The sequence below is a fragment of the Rhineura floridana genome, chromosome 10, assembly GCF_030035675.1.
Source record: "Rhineura floridana isolate rRhiFlo1 chromosome 10, rRhiFlo1.hap2, whole genome shotgun sequence".
NCBI lineage: Eukaryota > Metazoa > Chordata > Lepidosauria > Squamata > Rhineuridae > Rhineura > Rhineura floridana.
Window position 1 is genome coordinate 5,443,068 of NC_084489.1, and position 12,787 is coordinate 5,455,854.

Consider the following 12,787-nt stretch of genomic DNA (forward strand, 5'->3'; position numbering starts at 1 on the left):
AGATATTTAAGAAACTAAAAGGTATTCCTACCGTTTTATATTACATAGTCTGGATTATTGGTCCTGCCAGTCCTTTGGTGGAGACTTCTCCACGAGTCTATTGTTCTTTTGAAGAGCCAGAAACTTCACACCTGGGCATCTACTGAAGTGGACTTTCAGCTGTGCCAGTTTCCTTGAAATCCAGTCCAACGGTCATCTGGAAAGTCCAGATCTGAATAGACTTTTAGGGTAACATCCAGTTGAAGAGACTACTTCATTTCAGTCTCTCTCTCAAATGAGTGGCAGGGACTTTCCCAGCTGAGCAGGTCGCTCAGGGGAAGGTTCACATGCGTGCTTTGTTTTTGTTTTGTTTTTTACTACAGCCTGACATTTGGCTTAGGAGAAAGCATCTAAAACAGAACCTCTACTTTTTAATATTTAATATGGAGAAACTAGTAGTTTGATAAATTGTTCTAGCACAGGCTGAAAAGACCAACTCTTTAAAAACTGCCCACAAAGGAACTGCTTCTGTGCTAACACAGATGGATTTCTATCTATAGAGCCAAGAGGAAGTGCCTGTTTATGACAATGTTATAGAATAAGGGGCAATATAATTATAAAATCAGTGTGGGTTTTAAGTTTGATAATAATAAGTGTTAAATATTGGAGTCCTTTGTAGGGGGGGGAATCATTGTGTCTGGTCCGATGGATGTGGCAGGTGGCCAACTGCCTGGACCAGTGGACCTAGACTGATGTTACCCATTCAATGGACTCTTATGCTCATATTGTTTTGCCAGGAAAAGGGGGGTACATGTAAATGTCATGGCAAAACAGTGTCTGGTTATTTATGTGAGAATTTCACTCCAGGGGAATTCTCTCCTTTGCTTTACTAAGAAATAAGGTAAAATGGAGTATTTAGATTACTCTCTTATAGTTAAAGGGGTACTTTAGGATAATATTAGAAATAATCATGGTATTAAAATTATTTGTATTTTTATGTTAAGAATGATACACATTCATTGCCCCAATACATAATGATAAACAACAAGTATTGGGCAAAAGAAGATTTCATCTTTGTTATGGATCATGACAGGGATGGTGGACATTCACTTCATGGCCCAGGGTTTCAGGACTCATTTTGGGGTCTCATAGGGGGTTTTTCCCTTAAGGAAAACCACGTTTCTTACAGTATTATCTACACTGATTAGCAGGAGCTCTCCAGGTTTTCAGAGAAGGAACCTCTTCTGGCCCTATCTGGATATGCTGGGAATTGAACCTGGGGCTGTATGCATGCAGTGCAGATGCTCTACCGCTGAGCAATGGCCCTTTTCCATAGAGGAGGAGTAGTACGTAGCAGCACCAGCAGCAGCGTCCTCATTGTTTGTCCCTGCCACACTGCCAGGTGTTGCTTTAATATAAGAAGCCCAGCCTTCTCCATTAGTCTCCTACTGCAGTGGAGTGGGGGAGTCACTGGTCTCACAGGGTCATCATCTGCAATGAAGTCCTCCAAAGATGCCAGTGCCATGTCCTTGGGCTGGAGGGGCACTGGCCCCACAGACTCCTCCTGAAAATCATTCCCCCCACAAAATGCTATTTGCCCTGACTGAAAAAACTGATGAACACAGTCCTGTATGCCCATAAGCATACAGTTCGGGAAAACAGCTGTTTCAGAGGGAGGATATTGTAGTGGGGAAATGGCACAGAAGGAAAACTGTTAACCCCCTCACCGTGGTTCCAATCTGGAATTGCCCTGTAGGGTTGCTTTTGTTTCTGGTAAAACAAAAAGAGTTCCAGTCTTTGGGTTTCCGTGTGACATCACATCTAGCGTAGCCCTAAGTGGTACCAATGCTGTTTGGCATCCTATGTATAACGCTTTAACTTTGTAATGTACAATGGTTCTCATATAATTACATAGCTTAATTGAATTAAATTTTCTCTTTTTAAAAAAATTATATATATATATAAATGGTAAAGTGAGTTTGGAACAATTTAAAAATTACATCAACTCTATCCATCCCTCTATTAAGTTTACATTTAATAGTACAAATGACAGTCCGCACATCCCTTTTCTGGATGTCCTTCTCACCACTGAAAGCAACAAAATAGCCACTGATCTCTACAGCAAACCCAGTGATGCCTACACCTATTTAAACTGGAAATCCTGCCATCCTAGGCATATAAAGAAGAACATTGTGTATAGCTTAGCTCTGAGAATCAAACTTATTTGCAACACTGAAGATAAATACCAGAGAAGGATCAGTGAACTTAAAGAACACCTTCTTCTAAGAGGATATTCTCCACGTATTATGAATTGCAACATCCACCGAGCCTCCATTCTGTCCAGAGAAAACCTCCTCCATCATACTGAGGGGTCAAAGAGCAGAGAGCAACGGATTCCGTTTGTGGTAGATTTCCATCCAGCATCTCCTAACTATCACCGAGCAATCAAGGAGAGCTACCCATTGCTGGCAAACTCTGAACATCTTGCTAGAGCCATCAGCAGGCCTCCTGTTGTAGCATTTCGCCAACCTCCTAATTTGCGCAGACTGTTGGTGAGAGCTGTGCTTAAGCCATCTATCACCAATCCAGGGTCTCATCCTTGTCACTCCAAACGCTGTATCACCTGTGTGTATCTCAGGGAGACAGCCACTTTTACAAGCACTAGGACAGGCAGGACATATTACATCAAACAGAACATCACCTGCAGGTCCTGCAATATAGTTTACATCATTGAGTGCAAAAGACCAGGATGTCATATCCAATACGTAGGAAAGACCACAACTGACCTACGCACATGCTTCAGGAACCACAAGTCGGCAATCTTGACAAAAAAGGTAGAGCAACCAGTTGCAAAGCATTTTAACATCGAGGGTCACAGCCTGTTGGACTTTTCCATTACAGTGATAGAGATGCTAGCAGATCCAGCAGCACTGACCAAAAGGGAGAACTTTTGGATTTACTCTCTGGACACATTGGCACCACATGGCCTGAACCTGGAGGACAGTACCACCACTACTTAGCTTCTGCAAATGAAGCCCCTCTGAGCATTCCATCCTCAAAGCTCTATAACTGCCACCTTGGTAACAGCATTTGTATGTTAGCAGCTGATGAAGGCGGAAGCTGAAACGTTTTGTTAATACAATAAAAACCTCTGTTTGGTTAATCACAATTACGTTCACACACACACACACACACATATTCCTCAATGAAAATGCACAGAAATGAGTTTTATATCCATACCTGTATTGCTTCAATGACACAAAATTAGTCAAATGAATTAAAGATGAAATTCTCTGAGAAGGTTCTAGTTTTGAAACATATGCACAAGATGCCTTGTACATGAAGACCTCTAACATGCAAAACAGCTGTCATGGCAATATGATGATTCATGAGCAAGCCACCAAATTACAGCTACGAGACACTGAAGCAGAAACAAATTTAGAAGACGGTGTAGATTTTGTTTGGAAGAAGCATGTACAACTGTTACACTCAGGGCTAGCCCAAAGCATTTTGCTGCCCAGAGAAAATGACAAAATCCCCCCCCCCCAATTTCACATACAGAAACCAGCCAAACTGGCAGCTGAATCTTATTTCAACAGTGGTAACTGCAGGCCACATAGTACAAAATGCTCTGTCCTTTAACACCTCATTATCCCTCTCCATCCCTTTGTATCTTTGCCTCACTCCACCTAATGGTAGGGCCAGCCTTCCCTAGCTACACTTTAGATCCTCAGGGTCTAAAGGGATATCTTCCTTTCTCAAATGAACTGCATCATTCAATTTCTAAGCTCAGTTGCTGATTCTAAGCTATGGTGTAACCCTAAAAAATAAGTTGGGGTACTTCCAGACTGTCACTATTTTGCAGGTGAGATTTAATTGCATACCGACAAATTCAGGTGGGGTAATTAAAGTGGATGTTGTGTTCTAGTACAACAAACCTACTTACAAATATTTGGACTTTTTAGTGTGGGATCACAGTTGCTTGTGTAACCTCCTGACAAATCAGAATGAATGCGCAATAAAGAGTGGATATTGTATAACCTTCCCGCAAAATGCCTGAGTACTGATCACCTGGGTCTCCAGCACCTTCATCCCCTCTACATACACACCCAGCGCTCAGGAGTGCTTCAGCCAGTGCAAGGAGAGATAACTTTGCAACTTGCTGCCCTGGACTCCCTTTGGGAGGAAAGGTGGGATATAAATTTAATAATGAATACATTAAATTAAATTAAAAACTATATCTTCTCACTGCTAGTGTAGGAACTCTTATTCCTTCAAGTGTAGAAGTGTGGTTCTATTAGAATATTGTTTTATGTGTGCCCAGTACTGTAAAAGTATGTTGTGCTTTATTGTTAAAATTACTTTTAATTTTTTATAATAAATTCCTTCTTTTTCCATAGTTTTGTGTGGGTGTATCTTTTCTAGCTTGGGGGGGGGGGTCAGATACATACCCGAGGCAGTACTCTGTTTCGACTCTAGCTAAAGATCCTGTTGGATAGCATGCTTTAGGGATCATGTGGAGGATATTTATTTATTTATTTATTGCATTTGTATACCACCCCATAGCCGAAGCTCTCTGGGCGGTTTACAACAATTAAAAACATTAAAAACAAATATACAAATTTAAAAACACATTCTTAAAAAGCAGTTTAAAGGTCCACAAGAGTCCCCAATACACGTGTCCATCAGAACCTGTGTGTTAACATAAGCCAGAGTCTGGCTTGCCATTACATACGAACCAGGCCACCTTACAATGTGAAAAATTGTGGTGGGGGGGCGTTGTTTTACTTGAACACTTGCTGTGGAAGTATTTCTTTTGAAAGTTAAATTTACCGGCCTGGTTCTTAGGTGTTTGTTAAAATGTTTATTCTGTTCTGATAAGAAAATGAGTTATATTTCCATTCACTTTATGTTGCTGGAATGAAGAAAAATATATCTTTGCTCTAAAATGGAATCCACTTCTAAATATATTAGGCATCCTCTGGATGAGAGGTTCCTATACTGTTGATGTGATGCCATTAGACCAAAAGCACGGGTAATAGAAATAACAGGCTGTCAATCCTTCCTTTTGTTTGACTAGAAAACAAGTAGAATAATATAGCTTTCACATGAACAGGTAACAAAAAGCAAGTGCATGAGAGATTCACAAATGTGCAGCTGATACACATCAACTCTTCACACTTTAGAATAATATTGGAAGAGGTCATTGCAATGCACACACGTTCCCAATGCACAATTTCCCCCTTTGGTCATTACAATGACATGGTGAAAAAAGTTGTGTGAGTTGCTCCCATACCCTCTTTTACCTGAAGATGCATGAAATCTGTCCTTTTATTTCCATGGAAATTTCTGCTTGCTCCCATGCAAAAGCAATATGTCTTTTTTACAATGCAGATTCAAATCATTGTTGTGCATTGTGTTATTGTCTGCAATTGATTTATTTACACACCAGGTTCCCTATTCAATAGGAGCAACATCTCTCTAAGCAGGAACCGAATCATTGTTGTGCATCACATGTGCAATTGACTTATCTACACATCAGCTTGTGACTTCACTCATCATTTCTTTTGTACATTTGTATTCTTAATCCTCTAGCCTGTTGAGGACCTTTAGCCGCATCTGCAAATATGTAATTTTTGCATTGGAGTAGAAAAATCACACATAATCCCTACTTTCGTTGCTTCTCTCTAATATCTTAATCCACCTTGAATCACTTGTCTAAGAAGCAACATACTCCTTGCTGCTGCTGTTATTTTTCCAGTCAAAGAAAGAGAGGGGTTATGTCAGCTACTGTTCAATACTAATGGTATTTTAAATTTTACTGCTTCATTATTTTTAGTCTTTTCAAGCCACCTACTTTGTAAAAGTACTTTGTACTTTCTTCTTCTTTTAAGTTTCCAGCAGAGACATCAGGAGGGTTTCAACAGAGGTGAACACAAATATGAGAAAATGCTTGGGATGTCCCCAAAATCTGGGAATCCAAAAATGTTGAAGTATCACAAGAATGCAGATATATTAAGATACATTATATATTGTGTTTGTCTGTGTATGGAAGTGTGAATCTCATAAACAGACCTATCAAATGCATGGCAGTTTTCTTCAACAAAACAACCCTCCAAAATTTTCTGACCAAGATTTGTAAGTGATAAAATTGCAACAAACAGAATTATATATTTTTCCTCATTTCCTCACGCCGTTTCTGGCCTCCCAAATGGACTGCCATCTACGTCTGCTCTTACATCAGCTGCAAGAAGATCTACATCAAGAGCTCCTACCTGAAGTCGCACCTCTGGACCCACACCAGTGGGGCTGCTGCTGGGTTGCCCCATGGCCTTCCTGCATCCATGGAGACCCCCTGCTTGGCATGTGGAGGCGCCCTGCCTCCATCTCCAATGCAGTAGAGTCCTGTTTGTTTCCGAGGTGGCTTCTGCCACCACACATACCTGAAGTGGGGCTTCCTGTAGCCTAAGCTGGGCGGGAGGTTCTTGGCTATGATGGCTGAACTAGTAGGTTCTGAGTTTTGGGGACAGGAGGGGGTAGTAGAAAACCTGTATTTGAGTTGTATTGTGTATTGTGATTTTTATCGTATTGTTCTACTTATTGCACTGAGTTTTGCTTGGTATGCTTTTGTACTGTTATCTGTATATGTTTTTGAGATTTTTTTTTTGTAAGTCCCTTTGAGTTTCATTTTGGAAAAAAGCGACTAATAAATATCACTAATAAATAAATAATAAATAAATAATTTCATTAGTGATTCTTGTGATACCTGACTTCATACTGCGATGGAATTATCCTGCACTGCAATTATGTGAGCTGATTAGTTTAAATGCTCATGCATTTCATGTATCTGCTGAATATCTAGTAATATGTAGAGACATGATAAAAAGCATCTGTTCAACTGGGGAGGGGGTGTTATCAGAAGAAAATAGTGGAATGAGAATGCATTCTAATACCCCAACTGAAGTCCTTGGGTTTGCTTAGATGCACGCACAAAGCTCTTGTCCATCACGCTTCCCCATTCATTTCAATGGACATGACAGGCCCATTTGAACAAAGGGAACAACTGGGACAGCCATTGTGGTGGAGCACATTTGTGGACACATCAGAGATCACATTTCCAAAACAACTGAGTGGCTTCAATTATAAAAGAGGTTTTTCACACATGAGTTTTAAATCACCCTTGAGTCTCTCGTGCGTTAGGACTGAAAATTGTAAAATGGGGGGATCGAGAAGAGGCATTTGCCATGCAATTGAGCATTCTGGCGAATGTAGAATATACATTCTCATCTCAAGCCCAATCAAAGCAGGAGCTACGTCTAGCTTCCTGTGTAAAAACACCCTTAGTGGCTGTCTTTTTAAAAAGTATTTACAAAACGGTATGTTGGCATAATTTTGCCTGATAAAGCACCAATCAAGAAGTGATTGAAATTTTCAGAAACAAGGACTTACTATTTATTGGCAGTGGGTTTACTTCATAAAATGGGTAGATAGAAAATCTTCTCTTTGAAAGGACTGTCAAAAGAATCATTTACTTTTATTGTAAGCTTGCCTTTCATAACACTGCACATATGCAACAGCCCACTAGGGTACCTTGTTGTAATTCCGGAAGAAATTTGCAGTGACTGAAGACTTCTCCATCTAAAAAGAAATGAATGAGTTGCCACCTACACAGCTAATTAAAAAAACCTTAAAAGGCACAATCTGAAAAGCCACTTTGGAAAACACAGAGCATGAGGCCATCAGCTACTATTATGCAAATCCCCTCTAGAAAGAAACATTCATAGCAAACAACAAAAATCCAACTAAATGCTTCTTTTTTCTTAGGACTTGTCTACTGAAGAGTGTGTCTTTCCATGCTGATTTCTCTGTCTCTGGTGCTGCAGGTCCAAAGGGCCTGGATGGCCATTCCTCATCTGAATCGGAGCCTAACAGCTGCTGCTCAGGCTGAGGGTCCTGACACTGTCTTCCATTTCCCAAACAGCATTATTCTGCCCGCACTGGAACATGTTTTCAGTAGATACTTTACCCCAGTCTGCATCTGTATTGAACTTGTTTTTCAGATGTTTTTTAAGATGCTTGGTTGTAGTTGTTGCTTTTATCACTTGTTGTTTGCCACTCTGGGCTCCTTTAGGGAGGAAGGTTGGGGTATCAATTTAATAACAAATAAACAATAAAATAAATAAAATGTTGGGGGTGTCATATCTACTCAGCGCTTTTTCATTGGATTTTGAGGTTTGAACCTTTTAAACAGTTTAAAGACCTCTCTGGGTTTCTTTTCATTTGGCCCCTGTGAGAACAGGATGCTGAACTCCATGGGCCATGGGCCAGATCCAGCAGGCGTTTCTTATGGTCTTATGTTCATTGCTTAGTCTATGTTGTGATGGGTCACCCAGAGAACTTTGGCTATGGGATGACACAGAAATACTGTAAATAAATAAATGCTTATTTACAGAAGCTATTGAAAGCAAGCATCTCTTGATAAGTCTAGAAATACCAACTGTCTATCACAGGCAATCAGGTTATACAAAAGATGGTCATATCTTTTCACTTGATACAACATAGTAGCAGTTATGTTACAGGCAGAAGGAATTGATGTCTGCTGAGTATTCCGGGTGGCATGAAGACGGCTGTAGCATGTTGTCTGCTGCCAGGAAGTGGTTCTCCAGATGTTGTTTGGCTCCAGCTCTCCTCAGTCCCATCCACTATGGGCAATGGTCAGAATGGAATGATGAGAGTTGCAAACCAGTGACATCTGGATGGCCATAGGTTCTCAACCCAGATCTAATAGGTTAAAATACTAGTTCATTTTCCCAGTCTAACTCAGTACAAAAAGCATCAGTTAAGGTTGGCCTTATAGTGGCAATAGTGCTGTTGCCAAACAATATTCTGCATGGTTTGGGTAGCCCCAAGTGGATGCTTATATACAGGGCTGTAGTTGTCCAGGGTCTTGTGGGGGCTCTTAGACCTTTACTTTTTTGGGAGCCAGGTCCCAGCAGGGTCTTTATGTCCTATAAGCCAATCAGCATTAAAGGGGAGTGTGTTGTCCACTGACAAGAGTATTCTAACATACTTCCTTGTCCTTTCCTGCTGATTGGAGCCAATCAGTGAAAGGAGGTGAGTTAGCCACTGCGAGGACTCTTCTCAGTAGCTAACAAACTCTCCTTTCATTCTGATTGGCTCCTAGGGAAGTCTGTTGTTGTTGGAGAAGGCATTAACAAGGATCTCAATTGCAACCCAGCAGCAAAAAGGGAAGAGGGGGAAGATGTGTGATTTTGTTCCAGCCCAAAGCTAGAAGTAAGGGAGGAGGAGGAAAAGAGAAAGAAAAAATATATTCAAGGCAGTGTGTGTGTGTGTGTGTGTGTGTGTGTTGTGCATGTGGCAGAGTGAAATGCACACGAATGTGCCTAAGAATGTCTGTCTGGTGCAGTCAACACCAGAATTTTCCTCCAGAACTCCTAAGCTCTGCTCAAATGCATTCAGCAAAGGAAGTTTTTTACCTTACAACATGATGATGATGATGATGAAGAAGAAGAAGAAGAAGAAGAAGAAGAAGAAGAACTACTGCCTGAATAAGCTAAAACCTCCCTCTTTTCCTCATAGTCTAGGTATGTGTGGAATACGACAGGTGACACAGGGAGATAGAAGGGGGTGGGAAATCCTTTCCTACATTCTAGAAGATGACAAACTTTAAAAGGTTACAAATTCCTATGCAGAATGAGTGTCTGGCCTGCTTAGAGAGTGTGAATTCCTTCATTTAGGAAAAACAAGATTTGTTTTAAACCGGCAGTGAAAAAGGCCCCAGAGAAAGAGGAGGGAGGACGTGCAGGGCCGGATTAAGCTGAGGAGGGCCCCTAGGCTGGTTGGTGTTTGGGGCCCTCTTCTCCCTACCTTTCCACTTTTTTTCGTTCAGGTTTGCCGTCAATCAAGATGGTGGCCAAGGTTTCCCTAAGGGGCTGAAGCCTCTGCCACCATCTTGGTTGATGGCAGCAATGCGCGCGTGTAGCTTTATTTCTGTTAGCAGCCCCAAGCTGGTGGGCAAAGAAAGAAAGAAAGAATCTGACTCAAACTACATCCATGCAGCATGTATTTCTGAGACTGGATGTACTCAAGCAGAATCCAGGCTCTAGTTCTTGAATCAGCTATGCAAAATGCAGCTGTCTCTACACTGTGATCCTCCAAATGAAGGCTACGGAAGACAGCAAGAGTTGGAGATTCAGATGTGAGCATGATATACAGGTTCTAAACAAAAAGAGCCTTCCATTGCCCTTATTGTTTCAGACTAAGCTGTTAAGTTCAGACACAGGGTCTGCTGGGGGCATATGGCTGCAATATCTAATATCTGTACTAGGGGCCCAAGAGAGTTGACAATCGTTGTGGGTGTTCATGTAGTATTGATGGGTCATACAGAACTTGCTTTTCTGTTTACTGTTCATCTCTTGCAAACCATTTATTGAGTCTGGTGAATTAGGAAGCATTTTAGCATGGTGGGGATGGGATATCTAATCTATAGTCAGGAGCACCCACTCTCATGACCTATTGTAACTGGGTCATGAGACAAGTTTCTATCCCCTGTGATACATGGCTTCTTCATATTCTCTCTGTTTCCTTTTTTTAATGTTTAACGTTCTGGTATATATTCTCTGACCTATTTGCTGGATTAAATATATAGCCTTAAGCAATGGAGAAAAAGCCGACACATTTCTCAGTGTAACCTTAAGATGTAATGTGCATTTATCCAAAATCGGTACCATTTTTCTTCTTTACCTGAGACATCTGCCATCAGTCTTTTGAAGTGAGTCAAGTGGAAATCTAAGGTGTCATTCATGCATAATATTAGACCCACAGCTTACTAGCAGCAAATGTTTCAAATCAGCTAACCGAAGCCTTGGGCATCTTGCTATTACTAATGGAACTTTCCTCTTGTGCCATGCTTGTCATGTTAGTGAGAAATAAACTTAAAAAACTATCTGCCAGTCCTACTGGTTTGGAAAAAAGGCCATACTCAGTAATATAGTAGAAACAGCATGTGTTAACTCATATGTCCCAAAGGTTAAAATCATGCCCATGTGCAGGGCTGGCGTCAGCACCTGGGATACTGGGGCCCATCTCTAAGGTGTGGCCTGGCACCCCTTCCTAGCCTGGGCTTCTAAGCAGGACCAGTCAGCTGGGTCAAACCACCATTTAAATGTCCCACAATGTCCAGGAGCAATTCTACACACGGAGCACTGTGGAAAGTTTAAATGGTGGCTAAACCCATCTACCCAACAGTGCTCAGAGTGCTGCTAGTGCCTGTTGCTGTCTACCACTACTACCAGGTAAGTCTGCCGAAGCACATCAGGGGCCATTTTGTCCAGGGTTTCCTAAAACATGAGGTTGGCTTTGTCCACATGATTAACCCTTCGAGCATTAGAATTGCTGGTTTGATGCATCCGATTCCTGCAGCGCACATGCGCAGTACTTCCACTTGTCATGGTCCCCCAAAAGGAATAGTATAAAAGCATCAGAGCGGAAGAGCCACCTAACTTTGAATGGATCATTCCATCTAGTTCAGCAGTATCAGGGCCCACGATTAAGATCCAGGTACTTCTAGATCAGCAAAGGGCTTTCTCTTCAGGAATTTGTCCCTGGGGGCAACCTCTAGAGATTGTTACAGCTATGGAGGAAGAATTGCAAGGAATCATGGTGCCTCCAACCCCTGCTCCCAAGAAGGTTTCCTTGCCTAGGTCATCAGACACTAAACACTCCTCCCCAGAAATCCCCTCAGCTCTTGGGTCCCTATGTTCCTTATGATACCAGTCCAAGAGGCAGCACAAGACACAACAGCCTCATCGGAGCACACACCACAGGAACAGAGCAAGGATAAGAATAAATCACATCTGGGTCCAGGGACATGGGGCCTAGTGACACACACTCCTCAAATGGACTATTTCAACTGTCAGTAGAATCCAGACCAGTGCTAGAATAACACTCCAGAGCCGTGGCTCCCTGACTAAGGCCCTGCTGTATGAGCCATATATATACAGGGGAGTCTGGTGTGCATAGCAGCTCAAATCACTGGCAACCTCTTGTTCCACCACTCATCGGGCCTTCTTTCAATTCTGCCCAGGCCCTTCAAAAATCTCACATTTACAGAGTTGTATAAACAGGGACTACCCATTTCTTTGCACAATACATATGAAGCACCATACAAGAATGTATCATGTGACCAGTGGCAAACAGTTGAAGAGGTAATCTAAATAAGTACCAAATTGCTGTGTGAGACACAGTTGGAGAGCTTCTCATGTAGATCCAAACAGATTCAATTGTGGGCAGTCATAACTGAAGAGCTTCTGCTTCTTTTTAAACATGAGGTTGTAATACGTCTCTAGGGAACTGTGAAATTCTGCCTGCGTGAAGTCCAATTGCTTCTGATGAAACAGCTGAAGGATTTGGTGCCGAATAACAGATATATCAGTTTATGAACGCTGTTGGAGGGGATCTGGTTTTTATCCCATAATCTGGATTGCTTGCACAATCTTCTCACCATCATCCAAACAGCATCCTTGCCTTGGCTTTTGTATTTTATATCTTGTGTTTTGCCACAATTCTTGGAGGACATCTATGATCTTGACCTTCCATTATTTAGAAAATACCTATGCTGCTTGTCTATCATTTGCTTTTTCACTCCTCTGAGTTTCCAGGGACTAAACAAAATGGTATGCCACGAGACATCTGAAAGAAACAGATTGCATTTCTGCCTGGCAGGTGTAACTTCCACGACAGCATGCATTTTGCCATCAATGCAGATACTTTTGATGGATGCCCCTGT